This window comes from Lepidochelys kempii, chromosome 2 (genome assembly GCF_965140285.1).
Source record: "Lepidochelys kempii isolate rLepKem1 chromosome 2, rLepKem1.hap1, whole genome shotgun sequence".
Lineage (NCBI taxonomy): Eukaryota > Metazoa > Chordata > Testudines > Cheloniidae > Lepidochelys > Lepidochelys kempii.
In genome coordinates this window covers 208778850-208785508 of record NC_136381.1, presented here as the reverse complement: position 1 = coordinate 208785508, position 6659 = coordinate 208778850, and the positions used below count along the sequence as shown (strand labels likewise).

The window sequence follows — 6659 nt, the reverse complement described above, 5'->3', positions numbered from 1 at the left end:
ATAAAATGTTTCTTTCAGTGTTAATTATTTTGGAGTGTGATAGAAACCAGCGCCCATCAAATTTATTTTGTGAAAATAAAAATGCATGCACATCTACACCAAGCTCTTGAGCAAATGCATTGAGTTTCAGATCTTGACAGAAAGTTGGCGTCAATCAGTCCTGACTGTGTTTAAATGACAGGATGGCTGGCAGCTCTCAGCAGTGCTTGCAGGATGTACTAATATTTACAAGCAAAAGGTGGTCTCTGGCTTTGTTGAAATAACACCACTTTCTTAGTTTGACTGCTGCTCCATGGCAGACCTTTACAAACAGCTACCAAGGGAGGAAGGAAAGGACAGAGCTTTCATCAAATGCTAAGGTTTACCTTAAACCTAAAAAGTCACAATTATATTAAACAGATTTCTGCAGGCAAAGTATAAAGAACGATATCATTCTTCTGGAATATCATACTGACGATGAAAATGTAAACACACAATGGTTCCAAAACTAAAATGCAAAAAAAAAAAGGAAAGGGAAGGGGAGTATTTTTTTCATATAAACAAACAAAAATTATTTGCAAGCTTCTTCTTTGGTACATATATGTACAATGCTTCTGTTGTGTGTGTGTGTGGGGTGGGGGAGATGTATTTAGGGTTTTATTTCAACTAAATAGTAAGATAGGGGCAAGTAGCAAAGTTTATGTCTGTTTTCAGCTTTAGATCCCATGCTAGGGTTCGGGGGGGGGGTGGATTCACCATTTTGGTTCCTTTTGATCTTTGGACCAAGTTTAGCAGTCCTTACTCAGGCAAAATTCAATTGATTTGAAGGCAATGGAAGCTTTCCCTGAGTATGTGTTGCCTGAATTTGGCCCAATATTCAGGTAAGTACATGTATGTATCTATGTATACTTGTATACTATGTATAGACAACGTATGCATATGACATATTACACATTATATACACATGTACATCTATCTGAGATACTCATATGACACCTCCTACCCCCATCACTGTAATACCTGAGCACCTCAGAATCTTTAATGCATTTATTCTCACAACACCCCTGTGAGGTGGCGCAGTACTATTATCTCCAGTGGACTAAGGCACAGAGGGACTGTGACTTGCCCCAGGACACACAGGAAGTCTGCCTATATGCATCTGGCATTTAAGCATGCACATACCATAGGACATAGAGTATGTGGGTGAAATCCTGGCCTTATTGAAATCAATAAGAGTTTTGCCGTTGGCTTCAGTGGGACCACATAAGTGTGTTATATTTTGCTTGCAGGATCACTGAAGTCACTGGATTTGCACCTACTTAAACCAACATGAATTTGGCTTCTTTGTTCCAAGGAAGCTTTTGCACATGCAACCATTCAATTTTGATACACATAAAGACTGAAAACACTATCAAATAGTAACTTTTGCACTGAGATAAACCAGCAGAAAATAAGAGGATTTTAAAAAAACAAAACATAGAGCATCCAGATTCCAGCATATTGTTCATAATAGGAAAAATGTACTGCTATATTAAATAATCACATAAGGGTTCGCCTTCACTTTAAGGGAAAGAATTGAAAAGGCTTTTGCTTTCCTACATGGGAAGTTTGAAGGAGGAAGAGGCACAGTGTAGGTAAGCAAAAAGTGTTTCTATACTGTAGTACACTGTCTCACATCCATTCAATGAGGATTCCAGAAACGGCAAGATGTAAATGGTTATATTGTCTTCCAAGTTTTCAACCGCAGGCAGCTAGACTTCTTAGCTCTGTAGGTCCAGAAGTTTTCTCTTTTATCCAAGCCATCAGGTTTTAATACACTCTCTGTTGGGAAAATCCTGAAATCAGAAAGTATGTGGTCTCAAGTGTTGAAGTGTTTAGCCACATATGGAATATGCAGTACTGGGGAATGAAATAACGAATTTATCACTGCTACTGAGGGTGAGATTCATAAGTTATTAGGTCTTGTATAGTCTCGCTGGATATTATTGGCTATGAGTTATTGAAGTTTCATCCTCCAGGTGGAGGCAATTTGATTGTTCCACTCCTCAATGTCATATAATACGTGCCTATAACCTTTGGCATGTATAGTTAATACCACTGGCAATCTGTTTATCTTTTTTGTTCTCTTTATCAGTTTTCAAACACTGTAAATCTAAATAACTGTCATCCTTGACTTAAATCATACAGTTGTGGGGTTTCTGTTTTCCTTTGATAATTTGCAATCACTTCAGTGCAAAGTGTCATGAAACGGTGAAATCTGTTTGACTCTGGACTAGTTTCCCAAGGGAAGCAGCAGAAGCCACATCATTTGTAACTTTAAAAACAGGACTGGACAACATACAATAGGGAACAACTGCATTAGCAAAAAAATGACAGGATGACCTCATATCAAACGTCTATCTAACAAAAGAATATGCTAGACGGACAGAATAGGGGCTACATTTTCAAAGGACCTCAGGACCCAGCAGCTTCCACTGAAGCTGGCCCTAGATAAATAGCCAAAGGATACATGTCAGCTCTTTCACTTTTTTTATATCAGCTCATTTCAGTCATATATATATTGCAACATATTGCTCTCCTTTATTTTTTAAAATAAATTGGTATAAATTCTTAATTGACCCATGATATGTGAAGATGAGGCTCAAATAAGCTATTACTAGTGCTCTGGCTACCTATCACGTGTCACACGGCTATGCCAATAATTTTCAGATGAGTTCTATTTCACGGCAAGGTCAAATTTTAATTCCTTGAAATTTCTTAAAATGCAGCCCGGTGTGATAAGTTGGTTACTGCAGTGGGAGTAGCGCTTGCTGGACGGCTGTAAAAATCAGGCCATTTGTTGAGCTGTCTAACTGCAGGAGTTGGCATTTGAGTCAATGCACTCACCGTCATTTCCCGGGTTTTGTTGTTTTTAATCCACAATAAGGCCCTTTAAGAAACTGCAAGAAAATATTTTCCTTGAATGTTGATCATACTGGGAGCTGTGGGTGATTAGCTCCACTGAAAATCAGGTCATTTATTTAGGTGCCTACATATGGATTTTGATGCCTGACTTTACCTACTCAAGTTTGAAGGTGTTGTCCATTCTAACTATAATTAGAATAATGTGAAACATTGTTACGTTCATGGGTTATTTATTTTTAATCAACTTTTTTTTTTTACCACTTTTGATGACCTTTTTCATTGATTCCAGTTCTTGTGGGTTCTTGCCCTTGGAGTCAATCTAAGATTTGGACACCGTCCCCTAACAGGACCCTTTGACCTCACTAAAGACAGAGTTCTGACTCCTTCCCTACCCCCAGATATGGAAATTGGGGCTCTGACTGATAGTCAGAGGACAGACTAGCATCCCAAAGTCCCAGTCGGGACTAATCAGGTTAAAGACACTGAGCAGCTCACAACTCTGAAAAGGTAAAGCTACATTTCTCTTAATTTTAATATCGCTATTTCCAAGGGGCAGAATCAGTGGGGAAAGAAGACCCTGTTGTCTAGACTGGCACTGTGAAGAGACAAGAGAGGTGTAGAATAAGTGGTAGGCCTCTGGGAAATACCACTATTCTTATAGTTTTTTCACTTACCCGGTGAGGTGGGGAGGCGAGCCCTGAGGGGTTCTCACTTCTGGCTCCAAGCACCCGGCACATGCTGGGCATGACCCGCTCCTGGGACAGTGTCAGGTGCGGAGTTTGACTGGGGCAGTACACCTGTCAAACCGCAACGCAGGTGTCCTAAGGCAAGCTCAGGGAGGACAGAAACCTCCCATGTTGCTGAAGGGCAAAAGCTGGCTTGATCTTGATTTTCAGTATGAATACAGACCGCGAAAGCGGGGCCTCACGATCCTTCTGAATTTTTGGGTTTTTAGCAGGAGATGTCAGAAAAGTTACCACAGGGATAACTGGCTTGTGGCGGCTAAGCGGTCATAGCAACATTGCTTATTGATCCTTCAGTGTTGGCTCTTCCTATCATTGTGAAGCAGAATTCACCAAGCGTTGGATTGTTCACTCACTAATAGGGAACGTGAGCTGGGTTTAGACCGTTGTGAGACAGGTTAGTTTTACCCTATTGATGATGTGTTGTTGCAATAGTAATCCTGCTCAATACGAGAGGAACTGGACCTGGTATATGTGCTTGGCTAAGGAGCCAATGGGGCAAAGCTACCATCTGTGAGATTATGATTGATCGCCTCTAAGCATTCAGTTTCATACCATACAGTTTCAACAGTATCCTGCACATTTTCTATAATTTTAGGTCCAAGTGTGTAGCACTTTATAATGTTGTTTAATCATGGTATTGTTACACTAATCTAATTGCCAGAATGGTACAACATTTGGCTTTACTTATGTAAGGCCAAATCCTGATAGTAGCTGTGCACCTGCAATTCCCATTGACTTCAATGAAAGTGGGAGGTGCTCCCCTGCTCTTAGGTTTGGCCCACAGCCATTTTGTATAAATTCTCACCACTCTAAAATTAGCATTTTAATCATTCTAAGATCCATTGCCCTCTAGGCTTGATCCAAAGCCCATGGAAGTCAATGGGAGTCTAGCCAAAAGGTTCCAGATCTTTTTGTAATGAACTCCTGCAGTTCTGTTTCAAGAAAAAAGAGTAAATATAAAATTGATAGATGGAGCTACAGACTCCGAAGTTTTGAAGCATGACTGGTTTGCAAAAACTTGCAAATTATGTGCATAAATTCCATAATCTGGAACTATCTGTCTAGCTACTACCAGAATGCTCCCATCCCTGACCTCGGTCCGCAGAACACAACAGCCCTTGAATGTGACTTCTGCCAAAGTGAAGGATTTCATATCTATAGAATAGTATGGTACTCATTGCTAAACTTCTCTGCATTAATTAAATTAATACCTACACTGTCTCCGTTAAGCAGAAGACATTGCCATTCATTAACATTAAGCTAAATCAGTTACTTGAGGGATGTCCTAAGAATGCAGTTGTCTAATGTACTCTATCACAATGAAGTAGTACGTGCTGTTATGTCTGCAGCATCTTTCATTCCAGCACTTTACACATACTAAGAACCCTGTTTCCGAGTAGCAGCCGTGTTAGTCCGTATCCACAAAAAGAACGGATGCATTCAGTGGAAAATTCAGAACCCTGTGGAACTGCAGTAGCCTCTGAGGCAGAAAGCCTCTGCAGTAGCCTCTGAGGCAATGATGTACCCAATGATGCACGGAATGCTGCATGAGGGCAAGCGTGTACCGTTACTCTAAGGTAAATTATGCATCATACAAAAGGCAACATGAGCTCACTAACATTTATAATGTGCAAACAGAATAGAGTCCAAACCACTAATAGATATACTTCATGCTTTAAAGGGGTTAATTTCACACATCTGAAAACAATTATGAACCAGATCAGCTGTGATGAAGAATTTAATCAGAAAAATGTGAATGATAATTGGGACTTGTTTAAGAACACTTTATTAGATGTCCAAAAAGCCACAATAGAGAAGAAGGCTGTAGTGTTTAGAAAAAACTATGATTTAGAGAGGAAGGGAAGGCAGTTTTAATATAGATAGATAGGTATCTCTATCTATCTAACACATGAAAGCAAAGGGAAATTGATAATAATGAATATAAATCAAAATCCAGGAACTGTAGAAAACTGACAAGGGAAGCAAAGGGACACAAGGAGCTATCTGTGGCCACCAGAGTTAAGGACAATAAGAAGGAGTTTTTTAAATATATTAGGAACAAAAAGCATCCCGACAGTGCTATTGGTCCAGTACTAAATGGAAATGGTAGAATTGTCAATAATAATGTAGAAGTGCTCAATAAATATTTATGTTCTATATCTGGGAAAAATAGATAATGACAACATTCTTTCCATTCTATGAGTATCTCAGGAGGATGATAAACAGCAGCTACTGAAATTAGACATTTTTAAATCAGCAGGTGTGAATAACTCACAGCCAACAGTTCTAAAATAGCTGGCTGAGGAGCATGCTGGACCATTAAGGTTGATTTTCAATAAGTCTTGGAACATGGGGGAAGTTCCAAAAGACTGGAAGAAAGCTAATGTTGTTCCAATGTTTTAAAAGGATAAATGGGATATCCAAAGGTGATTATAGGCCTGTCAGTCTGACATCAATCCCAGGCAAGATAATGGAGCAGATCATTCTGGATTCGATTAGTAAAAAATCAAAGGAGAGTAGTGTAATTAATGCAAATCAACATGCATTTATGCAAAATAGATCCTGTCAAACCACGTTGATTTTTTTTATGAGATTACGAGTTTGGTTAAAGGATTAGAAACCTGCCTTACAGTGATAGATTCGAGAAGCTCAGTCTATTTAGCTTAACAAAGAGACGGTTAAGGAGTGACTTGATGATAGTCTTTAAGTACCTACATGGGGAACAAATATTTAATAATGTTTCAATCTAGTAGAGAAAGGTATGACATGATCCAATGGCTGGAAGTTGAAGCTAGACAAATTCAGACAGGTAATAAGTTTTTAGCAGTGAGAGTAATTAACTACTAGAACTATTTGCCCAGAGTCGTGGTGGATTTTTCATCACTGCAAAATTTTTAAATCAAGTTTGGATTTTTTTTTTCTAAAAGAGATGCTCTAGGAATTAGTAATGGGGAAGTTCTATGGCCATGTTATACCGGAGGTCAGACTAGATGATCACAATGGTCCATTCTGCTCTTGGAATCTATGAAT

At 39.2% G+C, this 6659-nt stretch overlaps 1 pseudogene; it reads left to right on the top strand.

The window, feature by feature from the left end:
- Positions 1 to 3436: 3436 nt before the first annotated feature.
- LOC144930283 (28S ribosomal RNA) lies at positions 3437 to 4404 on the top strand (annotated as a pseudogene).
- The last annotated feature ends 2255 nt before the right edge of the window (positions 4405 to 6659 follow it).